Source organism: Oryx dammah, unplaced genomic scaffold (genome assembly GCF_014754425.2).
Source record: "Oryx dammah isolate SB20612 unplaced genomic scaffold, SCBI_Odam_1.1 HiC_scaffold_7, whole genome shotgun sequence".
Classification (NCBI taxonomy): Eukaryota; Metazoa; Chordata; class Mammalia; order Artiodactyla; family Bovidae; genus Oryx; species Oryx dammah.
This window is the reverse complement of record NW_024070191.1, coordinates 30129971-30146887: the sequence shown is the minus strand read 5'-3', so window position 1 is coordinate 30146887 and position 16917 is coordinate 30129971. Positions and strand designations below refer to the sequence as shown.

The following is a 16917-nucleotide window of genomic DNA, read 5'->3' as shown; positions in this document are numbered from 1 at the left end:
ACAAAGAACTGAGATATTTCTCCTGCTGAATAGGAGAAAAATTGGAGCTTATTAAGACAGAGGGGCCAGATGGATTATCTTGAAAAGTTTCCATTCATGGTACTGAGGAAGTAAAACACATCTTCAGATAACCCACGTGGTACACACTTCTTGATAAAGGGCATGCATTAGATTTCACTGGTATGTACACTTTCCATGGCTGTATCAAGTACTTAAAATTATGTTGCAAGAAAACAAAACAAAACAAAAAAAAAAACACAAATGAACAGGAACTTTCCGGCCATCCAGTGGTTAAGACTCTGTGCTTCCAATGCAGGGAACACGTATTTTATTCCCTGCTCAGGGAATTAAGATCCCGCATGCTGTGCAGTGGGCTTCCCTGGTGACTCAGACGGTAAAGAACCTGCCTGAAATGCAGAAGACCCAGGTTCAATCCCAGGGTCAGGAAGATCTGCTGGAGAAGGAAATGGCAACCCTCTCCAGTATTCTTGCCTGGAGAAACTCATGGACCGAGGAGCAGGGTGGGCTACAGTCCACGGGGTCACAAAGAGTCAGACAGGACTGAGTGACTGACACTTTGACTTTCACTTCATACTGCGCATTGCGGCTAAAAAAAAAGATGTTGCTACCAACTTTCTGTCATTGACAACCATTACTGCTTTTAGTTTGAGTGATGTGTATTACTTTAAAGATGGATGAATTGCCAGAAGGAAAAGAAAAAAACTTGGAGGCAATTAAAGTGGTGCTCAGTATGTAAATTTTTCATCTTTCCCAAAGTTGACCTTTGGTGTGCAAAGATCTTCCTTCCTGTGTTCATCTGCTTAACCTATTGTCAAAAATGCCTTAGTCGCCTCCCCTTCTGAGTGCAGAAAACATTGTATTTCCTGTATCTCTACCTTGCTAAGACCTAGCGCAGGATTTTGAATGAGTTCCGGATGAGAGAATATGGGTAAAAGAGCCAATTCAGTGCATCCAATGAATTTGATGTTTTTTTTTACATTAAAGCAAGAAAAAAATTTTTTTTTCCTTCTGGATATTTGACACAGGTGAGGATAGGATTTCATCAACTGACAGAGACAGAAGTCATCCCCCACCAGGGGCTATGGGTTCCAGCCTGGCGTCAGAGAACTGTGGCCAAATATAGGGTTTGTTGTGGTTATACAGTGTGTAAAGTGCATGTAGGACCAAGAAGAAACTAATAAAATTGGAAAAGCCAACCCAGAAGTCACGGGTATAAGTGAAGAAGATTCTAGGGTTCTAACAGTACACAGATATAGATACATATATACAAATATATATATGATACGGTTATATCTCTCTAGGATGTATATCTTTCTATACATGCAGGAGAGAGATGTTTCTACATATTTAGGAGGTATAGATGTACACGCATGTGTGCTCATGTAGTGTCCCACTCCTTGTGACCCTGTGGACTGTAGCCCACCAGGCTCCTCTGTCTATGGGATTCTCTAGGCAAGAATACTGGAGTGGGCTGCCATGGCCTCCTCCAGGGGTTCTTCCTGATCCAAGGGTTGAGCCAGCGTGTTTCACATCTTGTGCGCTGGCAGGTGGGTTCGTTACCACTAGGGCCACCTGGGAAGCCTTTACCTTTGAGTAAGTAACCTCAGTGCCTGAAGGTAAGGGTCTCACCTTGACAATGATGCATTCCTCCTGTGTTTCTGCCCCACCTGGAGAACCACCTGAGAAGGTAGTAGAATGAAAGGAAAACCCATAGAAGAGGGAGACAGGGCAAAACAAGGTGCTCTCCTTCATTTTCCTTATTCTCCATGGCAGAAAAGAGTGCATTTCCCCTGAAATCACAAAACAGAAGAGAGGAGAGGGGTGGTAAAGCCTAAGAGAGATTACTTTCGTGAGAAACAAACAAAAAAAGACATTTCCCTGATTTTGGGGGGGTGGGGGTGGGAGGACGCAGTGCTGGATTTTAAAGGGCTTCAGCTCAGTTTCTCTTTAACATAGGCCTTGGCCTCTAGCGCAAAGGCAGAAAGTCGGTGTACACTTGGATGTTTTATTTAGGAACCATGAACCTGAATTTGAATTCCAGCTCTACCTCCTACAAATTTTATAATCCTGGACAACTTGCCTTTCATAACTGTATCTTTTTGCAAAATAAGGATAATAGTTTACAAAGTTTAGGTTTAGAGTTAAATTTGGAGTTGTGTTGAGAATTTATATAATATAATATGGTGATTAAATCAGATTTTTACCTGTCAAGGGTTTTGTACCATGCAGAGACCCTAGGTGTTAGATAAATAATGGCTTTTCTTTTCTTATAATCCAAGATGCAGGAGGGTTCCATCTATTCTTTCCCAGATTTGGGGCAACATTAGCTTATAAGGTCACAGCATATTATATGTAGAATCTAAAACAATGATGCGTGAGTGTGTGTACTCTGTGTCACAGTCAAGTCTGACTCTTTTTGACCCTATGAACTGTAGCCTGCTGGCTCCTCCATGCATGGAATTTTCCAGGCACAAATACTGGAGTGGGTTGTCATTTCCACTGCAGGGGATCTTCCTGACCCAGGGATCAAACCCATGTCTCTTTCATTTCCTGCATTGGCAAGTGGATTCTTTACCACTGTGCCATTTAGGAAGCCCCCTGAAAAATGATCTTATTCACAAAACAGACTCACAGACAAAAAAAAAAACAACAAAAAACCCTTATGGTTACCAAAGGGGGAAGGGTGGGAGAGAGATAATCTGGGAATTTGAATTAAGAGATACACATTCAGTTCAGTTCAGTTCAGTTCAGTAGCTCAGTCATGTCCAACTCCTTGCGACCCAATGAATCACAGCACACCAGGCCTCCCTGTCCATCACCAACTCCCAGAGTTCACTCAGACTCATGGCCATTGAGTCACTGGTGCCATACAGCCAACTCATCCTCTGTCGTCCCCTTCTTCTTCTGCCCTCAATCCCTCCCAGCATCAGAGTCTTTTCCAATGAGTCAACTCTTCACATTAGGTGGCCAAAGTACTGGAGTTTCAGCTTTAGCATCATTCCTTCCAATGAACACCCAGGATTGATCTCCTTTAGAATGGACTGGTTGGATCTCTTTGCAGTCCAAGGGACTCTCAAGAGTCTTCTCCAACACCACAGTTCAAAACCATCAATTCTTCCATGCTCAGCTTTCTTCACAGTTCAATTCTCACATTCATACATGACCACTGGAAAAACCATAGCCTTGACTAGATGGACCTTAGTCGGCAAAGTAATCTCTCTGCTTTTCAGTATGCTAACTAGGTTAGTCATAACTTTTCTTCCAAGGAGTAAGTGTCTTTTAATTTCAAGGCTGCAGTCACCATCTGCAGTGATTTTGGATCCCAGAAAAATAAAGTCTGACACTGTTTCCACTGTTTCCCCATCTATTTCCCATGAAGTGATGGGACCAGATGCCATGATCTTCGTTTTCTGAATGTTGAGCTTTAAGCCACCTTTTTCACTCTCCTCTTGCACTTTCGTTAAGAGGCTTTTTAGTTCCTCTTCACTTTCTGCCATAAGGGTGGTTCCATCTGCATATCTGAGGTTATTGATATTTCTCCCGGCAATCCTGATTCCGCCTTGTGCTTCCTCCAGCCTAGCGTTTATGATGTACCCTGCATATAAGTTAAATAAGCAGGGTGACAATATACAGCCTCGATTGACTTACTCCCTTTCCTATTTGGAACCAGTCTGTTGTTCCATGTCCAGTTCTAACTGTTGCTTCCTGACTTGCATATAGGTTTCTCAAGAAGCAGGTCAGGTGGTCTGGTATTCCCATCTCTTTCAGAATTTTCCACATTTTATTGTGATCCACACAGTCAAAGGCTTTGGCATAGTCAAGAAAGAAGAAATAGATGTTTTTCTGGAACTCTCTTACTTTTTTGATGATCCAGCAGATGTTGGCAATTTGATCTCTGGTTCCTCTGCCTTTTCTAAAACCAGCTTGAACATCTGGAAGTTCATGGTTGATGTATTGCTGAAGCCTGGCTTGGAGAATTTTGAGCATTACTTTACTAGCGTGTGAGATGAGTGCAATTGTGTGGTAGTTTGGGCATTCTTTGGCATTGCCTTTCTTTGGGATTGAAATGAAAACTGACCTTTTCCAGTCCTGTGGCCACTGCTGAGTTTTCCAAATTTGCTGGCATATTGAGTGCAGCACTTTCACAGCATCATCTTTCAGGATTTGAAATAGCTCAACTGGAATTCCATCGCCTCCACTAGCTTTGTTCGTAGTGATGCTTTCTAAGGCCCACTTGACTTCACATTCCAGGATATCTGGCTCTAGGTGAGTGATCACACCATCGTGATTATCTGGGTCTGAATCTCTTTTTTGTACAGTTCTTCTGTGTATTCTTGCCACCTCTTCTTAATATCTTCTGCTTCTGTTAGGTCCATACCATTTCTGTCCTTTATCGAGCCCATCTTTGCATGAAATGTTCCCTTGGTATCTCTAATTTTCTTGAAGAGATCTCTAGTGTTTCCCATTCTGTTGTTTTCCTCTATTTCTTTGCACTGATCGCTGAGGAAGGCTTTCTTACGTCTTCTTGCTATTCTTTGGAACTCTGCATTCAGATGCTTATATCTTTCCTTTCCTCCTTTGCTTTTCGCTTCTCTTCTTTTCACAGCTATTTGTAAGGACCTCTCCAGACAGCCATTTTGCTTTTTCGCATTTCTTTCCTATGAGATGTTCTTGATCCCTGTTTCCTGTACAATGTCATGAACCTCTGTCCATAGTTCATCAGGCACTCTATCAGATCTAGTCCCTTAAATCTATTTTTCACTTCCACTGTATAATCATAAGGGATTTGATTTAGGTCATACCTGAACGGTCTAGTGGTTTTCCCGACTTTCTTCAATTTGAGTCTGAATTTGGTAATAAGGAGTTCATGATCTGAGCCACAGTTAGCTCCCAGTCTTGTTTTTGCTGACTGTATAGAGCTTCTCCATCTTTGGCTACAAAAAATATAATTAATCTGATTTGGGGGTTGACCAGCTGGTGATGTCCATGTATAGAGTCTTCTCTTGTGTTGTTGGAAGAGGGTGTTTGCTATGACCAGAGCATTTTCTTGGCAAAACTCTATTATCCTTTGCCTGCTTCATTCCGCATTCCAAGGCCAAATTTCCCTGTTACCCAAAGTGTTTCTTGACTTCCTACTTTTGCATTCCAGTCCCCTATAATGAAAAGGATATCTTTTTTGGGTGTTAGTTCTAAAAGGTCTTGTAGATCTTCATAGAACTGTTCAACTTCTGCTTCTTGAGTGTTACTGGTTGGGGCATAGACTTGGATTACTGTGATATTGAATGGTTTGCCTTGGAAACGAACAGAGATCATTCTGTCGTTTTTGAGATTGCATCCAAGTACTGCATTTCAGAATCTTTGTTGACCATGATGGCTACTCCATTTCTTCTAAGGGATTCCTGCCCACAGTAGTAGATATAGTGGTCATCTGAGTTAAATTCACCCATTCCTGTCCATTTTAGTTTGCTGATTCCTAGAATGTCAATGTTCACTCTTGCCATCTCCTGTTTGACCACTTCCAATCTGCCTTGATTCATGGACCTGACATTCCAGATTCCTATGCAATATTGCTCTTTATAGCATCGGACCTTGCTTCTATCACCAGTCATATCCACAACTGGGTGTTGTTTTTGCTTTGGCTCCATCCCTTCATTCTTTCTGGAGTTATTTCTCCACTGATCTCCAGTAGCATATTGGGCACCTACCAACCTGGGGAGTTCCTCTTTCAGTATCCTATCATTTTCCTTTTCATACTGTTCATGGGGTTCTCAAGGCAAGAATACTGAAGTGGCTTACCTTTCCCTTCTCCAGTGGACCACATTCCGTCAGACCTCTCCACCATGACCCGCCCGTCTTGGGTGGCCCCACACGGCATGGCTTAGTTTCATTGAGTTAGACCAGGCTGTGATCCGTGTGATTAGATTGACTATTTGAGATACACATTACTATATATAAAATAGATAAACAACAAGGACCTACAGTATAGCACAGGGAACTATATCCAATATCTTGTAATAACCTATAATGGAAAAGAATCTGAAAAAAATATACATATATGAATCATTTTTCTGAACACCTGAAACACTGTAAATCAACTATGCTTCAATTGAAAAAAAAAAGACCACAGCATCTAATTTCAGAAATGACTTCTTTAGTCCAGGTAGTATCTCATAAAAATAAAAGAATATTATCTGGTTTGCAGAGCATCAAAATAACATTTTTCCATTTCTTCAAGGAGAGTTCATTTTGCAAAGAGCCTCACAGACAAGCTCCCTTCCTATGCAGCCCCTCCTGTCTCCTCGTGATCATCCTTCCTTCCTTTCTTCTCTCCATCTTTCCTGTCTTCTTTCCTTCACTCTCTTCCCTTTCTATCTCTTTGTGCACAAGTTCCTTTATTCCCTCCCTAATTCTCCACCCTACATTTGCTCCAGACTCTCTCACATCCAAATGAAACAAAACCCAGCTCTCTTCCAGATTTTGTAACTGAAGCAACATATGAGCAAATCTATGTGCATGACTTTCTCACTTTGGGGTGGAAATCCTGAGTCACAGGCTACATGTATCTTCAGCTTTCCTAGGTGATGCCAAGTTGGTTTTCAATGTTGTTAACAGTTGTACTCCTACCAGCAGCATGAGTTCCTGTTTCTCTTGGTTTGGGCCAAACAAGATAGTATTGTTCAGTTTGTTAGTTTGTGCCAATCTGGTGGGCATAATGACATCCTATAGTTTAATTTGCATTGCCTTGATGACTCAGGGATATGAACTCCTTCTCAAATACTACTGACTACTGGATTTTTCTCTTTCCCAAAATGCTTTCTCAAACTTTTTGGCCATTTTTTCTACAATGTGGCAGAAGTTCTGTTTTTATTCTTGACACAAGCCCTTTGGTAGTTACAGGTGTAGTCAAAATTCTTTTTTTTTTTTTAGTTGAAGGATAATTGCTTTACAGAATTTTGTTGTTTTCTGTCAAACCTCAACAGGAAGCAGCCATAGGTATACATATATCCCCTTCCTTTTGAACTTCCCTCCCCTATCCCTCTCCATCCCAACCCTCTAGGTTGATACAGAGCCCCTATTTGAGTTTCCTGAGCCATATACCAGATTCCCATTGGCTATCTATTTTACATATGGCAATGTAAGTTTCCCTGTTACTCTCTCCATACATCTCACCCTCTCCTCCCCTCTCCCCATGTCAATAAGTCTATTCTCTATGTCTCTTTCTCCATTGCTGCCCTGTAAGTAATTCTTCAGAACCATTTTTCTAGATTCTGAATGTATGCATTAGAATATGATGTTTTTCTTTATCTTATGATGTTTATCTTTCTGACGTGCTTAACTCTGTATAATAGGTTCTGGGTTCATCCACCTCATGATAGAACTGACTCAAAGCTGTTCCTTTTTATGGCTGAGTAATATTCCATTGTGTATATGTACCACAACTTCTTTATCCATTCATCTGTTGATGGACATCTACGGTTGCTTCCATGATCCAGCTATTGTAAATAGTGCTGCAATGAACAATGGGATGCATGTGTCTTTTTATTTTATTTATTTTTTAAAAAATATGGAACGCTTCGTGAATTTGCATGTCATCCTTGTGCAGGGGCCATGCTAATCTTCTCTGTATTGTTCCAATTTTAGTATATGTGCTGCTGAAGCGAGCACGCATGAGTCTTTTTAAATTTTGGTTTCCTCAAGGTATATGCCTATGAGTGAGATTGCTATGTCATATGATGGTTTTATTCCTATTTTTTTAAGGACTCTCCATACTGTCTTCCATAGTGGCTGTATCAATTTACATTCCCACCAACAGTGCAAGAGCATTCCCTTTTCTCCACACCCTCTCCAGCACTTATTGTTTGTAGACTTTTTGATGATGGTCAGACTGACTGGTGTGAGGTGATATCTCATTGTAGTTTTGATCTGCATTTCTCTAATAATGAGTGACGTTGAGCATCTTTTCATGTGTTTGTTAGTCATCTGTATGTCTTCTTTGGAGAAATGTCTGTTTAGATCTTTTTCCCACTTTTTGGTTGGGTTGTTTGTTTTTCTGGTATTGAGTTGTATGAGCTGCTTGTATATTTTGGAAGTTAATCCTTTGTCAGTTGTTTCATTTGCTATTATTTTCTCCCATTCTGAGGGCTGTCTTTTCACCTTGCTTATAGTTTCCTTTGCTATGCAAAAGCTTTTAGGTTTAATCAGGTCCCACTTATTTACTTTTGTTTTTATTTCCATTACTTAAGGAGGTGGGTAATAGAGGATCTTACTTTATGTCATCGAGTGTTCTGCCTGTTTTCCTCTAAGAGTTTTATAGTTTCTGGTCTTACATTTAGGTCTTTAATCCATTTTGAATTTATCTTTGTGTATGGTGTTCTAATTTCATTCTTTTACATGTAGCTGTCCAGTTTTCCCAGCACCATTTACTGAAGAGGCTCTCTTTGCTCCATTGTATATTCTTGCCTCCTTTGTCAAAAATAAGTTACCCATAGGTGCATTGGTTTATTTCTGGACTTTCTATCTTGTTCCATTGATCTATATTTCTGTTTTTGGGCAAATACCTTACTGTCTTGATGACTGTAGCTTTGTAGTATAATCTGAAGTCAGGAAGGTTGATTCCTCCAGCTTTCTTCACAAGACTTCTTTCACAAGACTGCTTTGACTATTCGGGGTCTTTTGTGTTTCCATATGAATTGTGAAATTTTTTGTTCTAGCTCTGTGAAAAATGTCATTGGTAATTTGAAAGGGATTGCATTGAATCTGTAGATTGCATTTGGTAGTATAGTCATTTTCACAATATGGATTCTTCCTACCCAGGAACATGGAGTATCTCTCCATCTCTTTATATTGTCTTTGATTTCTTTCATTAGTGTCTTATAATTTTCTGTGTACAGTTCTTTTGTCTCCTTAGGTAAGTTTATTCCTAGATATTTAAATCTTTTGTTGCAGTGGTGAATGGGATTGATTCCTTAATTTCTCTTCCTGATTTTTCATTGTTAGTATATAGAAATGCAAGTGATTTCTGTGTTTTAATTTTGTATCCTGTAACTTTGCTAAATTCACTTATTAGCTCTGTAATTTTCTGATACTATCTTTTGGAGAAGGCAAAGTCACTCCAGTACTCTTGCCTGGAAAATCCCATGGACAGAAGAGCCTGGTGGGCTGCAGTCCATGGGGTCGCTAAGAGTTGGGACGACTGAGCAACTTCACTTTCGCTTTTCACTTTCATGCATTGGAGAAGGAAATGGCAACCCACTCCAGTGTCCTTGCCTGGAGAATCCCAGGGATGGCGGAGCCTGGTGGGCTGCCATCTATGGGGTCTCACAGAGTCAGATACGACTGAAGCAACTTAGCAGCAGCAGCAATCATAAATGGGTGCTGAATTTTGTTAAAGGCTTTTTCTGCATCTATTGAGATGATCATATGGTTTTTATCCTTCAATTTGTTGATATGGTGTATCACATTGATTGATTTGAGTATACTGAAGAATCCTTGCACCCCTGGAATAAACCAAACTTGATCATGGTGTATGAGCTTTTTGATGTGTTGCTGCATTCTGTTTGCTAAAATTTGGTTAAGGATTTTTGCATCTATGTTCATCATTGATATTGGCGTGTAGTTTTCTTTTTTGTGTGTTATCTTAGTCTGATTTTGGTATCAGGGTGATGGTGGCCTCGCAGAATGAGTTTGGCATTGTTCCTTCCTCTGCAATTTTTAAAGAGTTTTAGAAGGACAGGCATTAGCTCTTCTCTTAATGTTTGATAGAATGCTCCAGTGATGCCATCTGTTTCTGAGCTTTTGTTTTTTTGGGACATTTTTTATCACAGCTTCGATTTCAGTGCTTGTATTTGGGTTGTTCATAATTTATATTTCTTCCTGGTTCAGTCTTGGAAGATTGATCTTTTATAAGAATCTGTCCATTTCTTCCAGGTTATCCATTTTATTGCAATATAGTTGTTCATAATAATTTCTTATAACCCTTTGAATTTCTGCATTATCTGTTGTAACCTCTCCTTTTTCACTTATAATTTTGTTGATTTCATTCTTCTCTCCTTTTTTCTTGATAACTCTGGCCAAAGACTTGTCAATTTTATCTTCTCAAAGAACCAGCTTTTAGTTTTATTAATCTTTACTGTGGTTTCTTCCATTTCTTTTTCATTTATTTCTGCTTGAATCTTTATGATTTCTTTCCTTCCACTAATTTTGGGGTTTCATTGCTCTTCTTTTACCAGTTGTTTTAGGTATAAAGTTAGGTTATCCCCTTGATGTTTTTCTTGTTTCTTGAGGTAGGATTATGTTGCTATAAACTTCCCTCTTAGAACTGCTTTTGCTGCATCCCATAGGTTTTGAGTTGTGTGTTCATTGTCATTTGTTTCAGAAATTTTTTGATTCCCCTTTTGATTTCTTCAGTAACCTGTCAGTTATTTAGAAATGTATTGTTTAAATTTCATTTGTTTGTGTTTCTTACAGTTTTTTTTTTCCTTGTAATTGATATCTAGTCTCATAGTACTGTGGTTGGAGAAGATGCTTCCTACAATTTAAATTTTCTTAAATTTACTGAGTCTTCATTTTTGACCCACAATGTAGTCTATCCTGGTGAATGTTCCATGTGCACTTGAGAAGATGTGTTCTTCTGCATTTGAATGGAATGTCTTGAAGATATCAATGATATCCATTTAATCTAATGTATCATTTAAGACTTGTGTTTACTTATTTTCTGTTTTGATGATCTGTCCATTGGTGTGAGTGGGGTGTAAAAGTCTCCTACTATTATTGTGTTACTGTCAATTTCTCCTTTTATGTCTGTTCGTGTTTGTCTTCTGTATTGAGGTGTGCCTATGATGGGTGCATAGATATTTACAATTGTTTTGTCTTCCTCTTGGATTGATCCCCTGATCATTGTGTAGTGTCCTTCCTTATCTCTTGTAATCTTCTTTATTTTAAGGTCTATTTTGTCTGAATGAGGATTGCTACTCCAGCTTTCTTTTGCTTCCTATTTGCATGGAATATATTTTTCCATCTTCTTACTTTCAATCTGTATGTGTCTTGAGGTCTGATGTGGGTTTCTTGTAGACAGCATATACATGGGTCTTATATTTGTATCCATTCAGGAAGTCTGTGTCTTTTGGTTGAAGCATTTAATCCATTTACGTTTAAAGTAGTTATTGATATGTATGTTCCTATTGCCATTTTCTTAATTGTTTGGAGTTGGTTTTGTAGATCTTTTTCCTTCTCTTGTATTTCTAGGCTATATAAGTCCCTTTAACATTTGTTGCAAAGCTGGCTTAGTGGTACTGAATTCTCTTAACTTTTGCTTGTCTGAAAAGTTTTAATTTATCCATCAGTTTTGAATGAAATCCTCATCAGGTATAGTAATCTTGGTTACAGACTTTTCCCTTTCAGTACTTGAAATATATCCTGCCATTCCCTTCTGGCCTGCAGAGTTTCTGCTGAATGATCAGCTGTTAAATGTATGGGGTTTCCCTTGTTTGTTACTTTTTGCTTTTCCCTTTCTGCTTTAATATTCTTTCTTTGTGTTTAATCTTTGTTAGTTTGATTAGTGTTAGGTAGGTAGAATAGGGAAAAGGAATCCAAAATGGCGGTGGCTAACAGACAAGGAAGGGAAAAGCCCGTGAAACTAGAACAAAAGAAGGTCCGAGGACCAGAGTGAAGACTTCAGGTAGAACAAACAGCACTCCTGGCTAAGCCCAATTTGCATAGGGCAGGCCCAGGTGGAGGCAGAAACATCTAAAAGGAGGAGCCAAATCGCTCTTTCTCTCTTCCTCTCCTGCACGCATGCGCTCTTTCTCTCTGTCTCCCTCTCTCTCCCCCCCCCCCACATGCTCCTCCACTCTCTTCCCTTCAAATCTTTGGGTTGGCATGCCCCCATGCTTTGAGGATGGATTCTCCTGCTATCTTCTAAATAAAATAGAGCTGTAACACTGATTTGCCTAAGAGCTATAACACGGTTTGTCCAAGACCCGAGAGCTGTGACGCGCCGAGGGCTTTAATGTCCATCGTTCCAAATCTTTGTTGTGATGAGACAAAGAACTGAGGAACATATACTCACGTGACAATTAGTATGTGGCTTGGCATGTTTCTCCTTAGGCTTATCCTGTATGGGACTCTTTGTGCCTTTTGGACTTGATTGACTATTTCCTTTTCCATGCTGGGATAATTTCCAACTATAATCTCTTCAAAAAGTTTCTCATACCCTTTCTTTTTCTCTTCTTCTTCAGGGACCTGTATAACTCAAATGTTTGTGCATTTGATATTGTTCCAGAGGTCTCTGAGACTATCCTCAGTTCTTTTCATTCTTTTTACTTTATTGTGTTCTTCAGAAGTTATTTCCACCATTTTATCTTCCAGCTCACTGATTGGTTCTTCTGCTTCAGATATTCTGCTATTGATTCCTTCCAGAGTATTTTTAATTTCAGTAATTGTCTTGTTTGTCTCTGAATGTTTATTCTTTAATTCTTCTAGTGCTTTGTTAATTGATTCTTGTATTTTCTCCATTTTGTTTTCAAGGTTTCTGATCATATTTACTATCCTTATTCTGAATTCTTTTTCAGATAGTTTGCCTATTTCTTCTTCATTTATTTGGTCTTCTGCATCTATAGTTTGTTCTTTCATTTGTGTAGCATTTCTCTACCTTTTCTTTCCCTTTTTTTTTTTTTTTGGACTTATTGTGTTTGAGGTCTCCTTTTCCAAGGCTTCAAGGTTGAATTCTTTCTTCCTTTTGGTTTCTGGGCTCCTGAGGTTGGTCCAGTGGTTTGTGTAAGCTTAGTATAGGGTGAGATTTGTGCTGAGTTTTTGTTTGTTTGTTCTTTGTTTTTCCTCTGATGGGCAAGGCTGAGTGAGGTGGTAATCCTGTCTACTGATGATTGGTTTTGTATTTTTGTTTTGTTTGTTGTTTAGATGAGGTGTCCTGCACAGGGTGCTACTGTATTTTGGGTGATGCTGGGTGCTGTGTTTGAGTGGTATCCTTTGTGTGAGTTCTCACTATCTGATACTCCCTAAGGTTAGTTCTCTGGTAGTCCAGGGTCTTGGAGTCAGTGCTCCACTCCAAAGGCTCATGTCTTGATCTCTGATCAGGAACGAAGATTCCACAAGTGGTTTGTTATGGCATTAAGTGAGATTAAAACAGATACTGAAAAACAAGAAACCAAAGTTGAACCCCAGACAAATGGCAGTTACAAAATCAGGTAAAAAATAATTTTAAAAATGGAATATACACATATACATATATGTGTATATTATATACATTAAAGATTAACTGCAAGGAGAAAAGAATAGAAGGAAAAGCAAACAAAGGAATAAATGTAGAAAACATAATAATAGGTTTAAAATAAATAAAGAGGGGAAAAAAAAAAAAGGAAAACTCCGAAGAACTGCAAAAGCCCAATGTAGAGGCAGAGGTTTATAACAACAATAAAAAGTGTGACTGAGGGAAAAAAAAGCTTCAAAAGCTTAATTAGATTTCATAGTGCCAATAAAACTGACAACTACAACAAAGGGGATAAAGAAAAAGAAAAAAGAAATCCAAAAGAATCTACAGAGCAAGTGAAAACATAATAAATGTTTTTCTTGAGTCACTGCTGTCAAAGTCCTTTCCCTCGCTGGGAGTCACAGTCCACCTCCCCTCCCTAGGATGCCCTCCAACACTGTTCTGATCTCAGGACCTGTTGTGGGGGCAGCTCAGATTCTAATCTGGTCCTACTCCTGTGTGTTCTTGCCTCCAGTGTCCACAGCTATCAGAACTAGTGTGTTTTCTTTTGTGACTTCTCAATGTCCTTTTATATATTCTATAGACACAGAGTCTGCCCAGTTGATCGGGTGGATTTAATCTGCAGCTTGTACAGCTGGTGGAAAGGTTTTGGGTCTTCCTTAGCTACACTGCTCCTGGGTTTCAATTGTGGTTTTATTTCCACCTCTGCATGTTGGTCGTCCACCGGGGTTTGCTCCTGAGGCTGCCCTGGAGGACTTGGATCTGCCCCAGTGAGGGCCAGGTGTGGAGGTGGTGCAGCTGCTTGGGTTGCAGGGGCTCTGGCAGTATCAGGTACTCAGGAGAGCTGGCAGCTAGGGCAGCAGGAAATATCGTGCTCTAGAAGGGTATGGCAACCAGTATTGGCCAGTACACTCTAGTATTCTTGCCTGGAGAACCCCCCTGGCAGGGAAGCCTGGCAGGCCACAGGCTACAGGGTCGGAAAGAGTTGGACACAATTGAAGTAACCTTGCGTGCATAGATGCAAGATATTTTTTTGCCTGTGGCAGCTCTGCCCCAGTGACAGTTGAGTGTGGTGCGGCTGCTTGGCTTGCGGTGGCGCAAAGTGTGCAGGGACGTGGAGTGCCTCTGCCCCAGGAGTTATGGCCCTATCTGAGTCTTTTTTCGAGCCTCTTGTAGCTGTGGATCAGAAGGCCTCTTTGGCCTTCTCTGTAGCTTTGCCTTTCAGGCACTTAGAGGGCTCCCTTGCCTGGGGTCTACTCTGTAGATCAGTGAGTCAGGCACTTACAGGGGCACCCTGAGTGGGGTACTCTGTAGTTCAGTGCGTCAGGCCTTTGATGGATCAGCCTCTCTATTGTTCAGCTGCAGATGCTGGCGTGAGGGGAGGGAGGCCATGGTGATGGCTCCAACCGCTACGCGTGACTCAGCAGTATTGCTTTGCTTCCATGGCTGCCTGGCTTTCCTCCACAGGCATTTCTCATCACAGTCTCCTTCCTCACATCCCCTCGATCCATCTCTCCACAGTCAGCAACAGCCCTCTCCCTGGCATTGCTCCACAATCCCTAATTTCCAGCTCCCAGCTGCTGCGCCTTCCAGGGGAACTGCATCCCTGTCCAGGCTATGTATGGCTATGGCAAGGACCGTCTGTCCAGGCTATGTATGGCTATGGCAAGGACCGTCTGATGCTCATTCTTTTAGGCTGACACAGATCAGCTGTTTTACTCTCAGCCTTAAATGTTTCTCCTCTGACTCAGACAATTGCCCTCATGTGGGGAGTGGACCCTTGGTTCAGTTCCCCAACCTGCTGAGAGCAGGTCCAGTCCTACGAACACTCCTCTTTTTCCCTCTAGTTCCTTGTCCTACCGAGTTTTGCGTGGGTCTTATATATTCTTTTCCACTGGTCAGATACTCCTGTCTGCTCTCCTGCCCTGGTGTTCGGCATGCACTTCTGTGTCTGAAGGTGTATTCCTGATGTATACTTTGAGAGAGATGTACTCCATGTCCACCTACTCCTCCACCATCTTGTTCCCCTCGCCAATATGCTATTTTGCTGAGTCTTGTTTTTTGCTCTCTTGATGGTATCCTGTTATGAATAGGAGTTCATAATGTTAATGTAGTCATTTTATTAACTCTTTCCGTTATGGCTTGTGCTTTTTACCTCTTTTCAAAGAAATTCTACCTCATCCTGATTTTTTCAGTTTAATTGTGCTTCCCCTCGCAAGAGACTGAGTCTATCAGGGGCTTGAAAGCTGCTGATTCAGCCTGAATTCGACAGCACTAAACCACACTTATAACAATACTTCCCATTAAATGGGAACTGCTTCAGTGGCAGAAATAATATTTTCTCCTTTTATTGGTATGATGGTATTGTCAAATATTCTCATTGCTTATAAATCTGCAGATTTGCTGGCTTAAGGCAAAGCCCTTCATACAAAACTCATCAGTAAAAGATACATTCCTACTGATAGCTTAATCTTAGAGAAAATTCTACAGAACCATTGGCTCTTTGCTAGACAAAGTGGTAAAAGACAGAAGAATGACAGGGTCCTTAAAGTATCAATCAGTATGCATGAGTCTTATTCAGGAAGTGAGATTTTCATTTATGCTAATGAATTAAAAAAGAAATTGGTACCATCCCAGCTCTAAAAAGGTTAAAAAAATTTTTTTAAGATAGGGTAGCAAAATCTCTAGGATATGTTTAAAATCTCATTCTGATTTAGCATTTGTCTACCTGTTCATTATCACCAAAGAAGTACAGTGGATTCAACCAAACCTGGGATCAAAAATACTTGGTGGTGGGGGGGGGGGAGGCAGAGGAGGATGAATCCAGAAAGTTCCAAAAAGCAAAACTTGAATTTGCCACATGCTGGTAACTATTTACATAGCATTTACATTGTATGAGGCATTATAAGTAATCTACAGATGATTTTAAATATGACAGGATGTGCATAGGCTACTATGCTATTTTGTATAAGAGACTTGAGCATCCCATGGATTTTTGTATCCACAGGGGCCCTGGAACCAAACCCCTGAGGATATCCAGAGACAGTTACATAGTATTCCTTATTTTATTAAAGCTTTCTATTTTAATAAAAGCAGTCAAGACCTTCCTTTTAAAATACAAGCCTCCACTCACTAAAGTGAATGTTCCATGCTCCACTTGAAAATATACCATCCTTGTACCATGATTAATGTTTACCCCTGGGCTCAAAATGCTCATTCAGACTGCCAAGGCTTATAGGCACAAATCAGGAAAATACAGCCACAAATCATTCTCCCTAAATAAAAAGGTCAACTGGTATTAAATTAGTTCATTTACAGAACTCATTGAAATTAGCAGCATGTTCTTAAATTGCTTCTTGATTGAGGACATTTGCCTCATTAATTCTAAACAACCTGAGAAGACCATTAAAGTCTCATAGAAAAAAATTGACCAAAGGACAAGATTCTCAATACACTTTACCTTGGGGACAAATGGTAAATCTCAGGAAATATATACACAGGGGGAGAAATGCAAGGTGAGGGAGTTTAACTTTCACATTCTACATGGAAGTCCTCTTTTATTTTCATTTATTTGTGCTTTCATTTTTCTAGCCAGAGGGAACTTCCTTTTTTTAAAATGGTCTAATTGACTTTATTTTTACTTTTATTTTTACATGTATCTATCTTTTCAA

The 16917-nt window shown here is 40.1% G+C and overlaps 1 non-coding gene across 1 annotated transcript; it reads right to left on the bottom strand.

Moving 5' to 3' along the window:
* Positions 1 to 7579: 7579 nt before the first annotated feature.
* LOC120865905 lies at positions 7580 to 7686 on the bottom strand. The gene has a single exon (XR_005721550.1). It is a non-coding gene; the product is annotated as a U6 spliceosomal RNA (small nuclear RNA).
* Positions 7687 to 16917: the final 9231 nt, after the last annotated feature.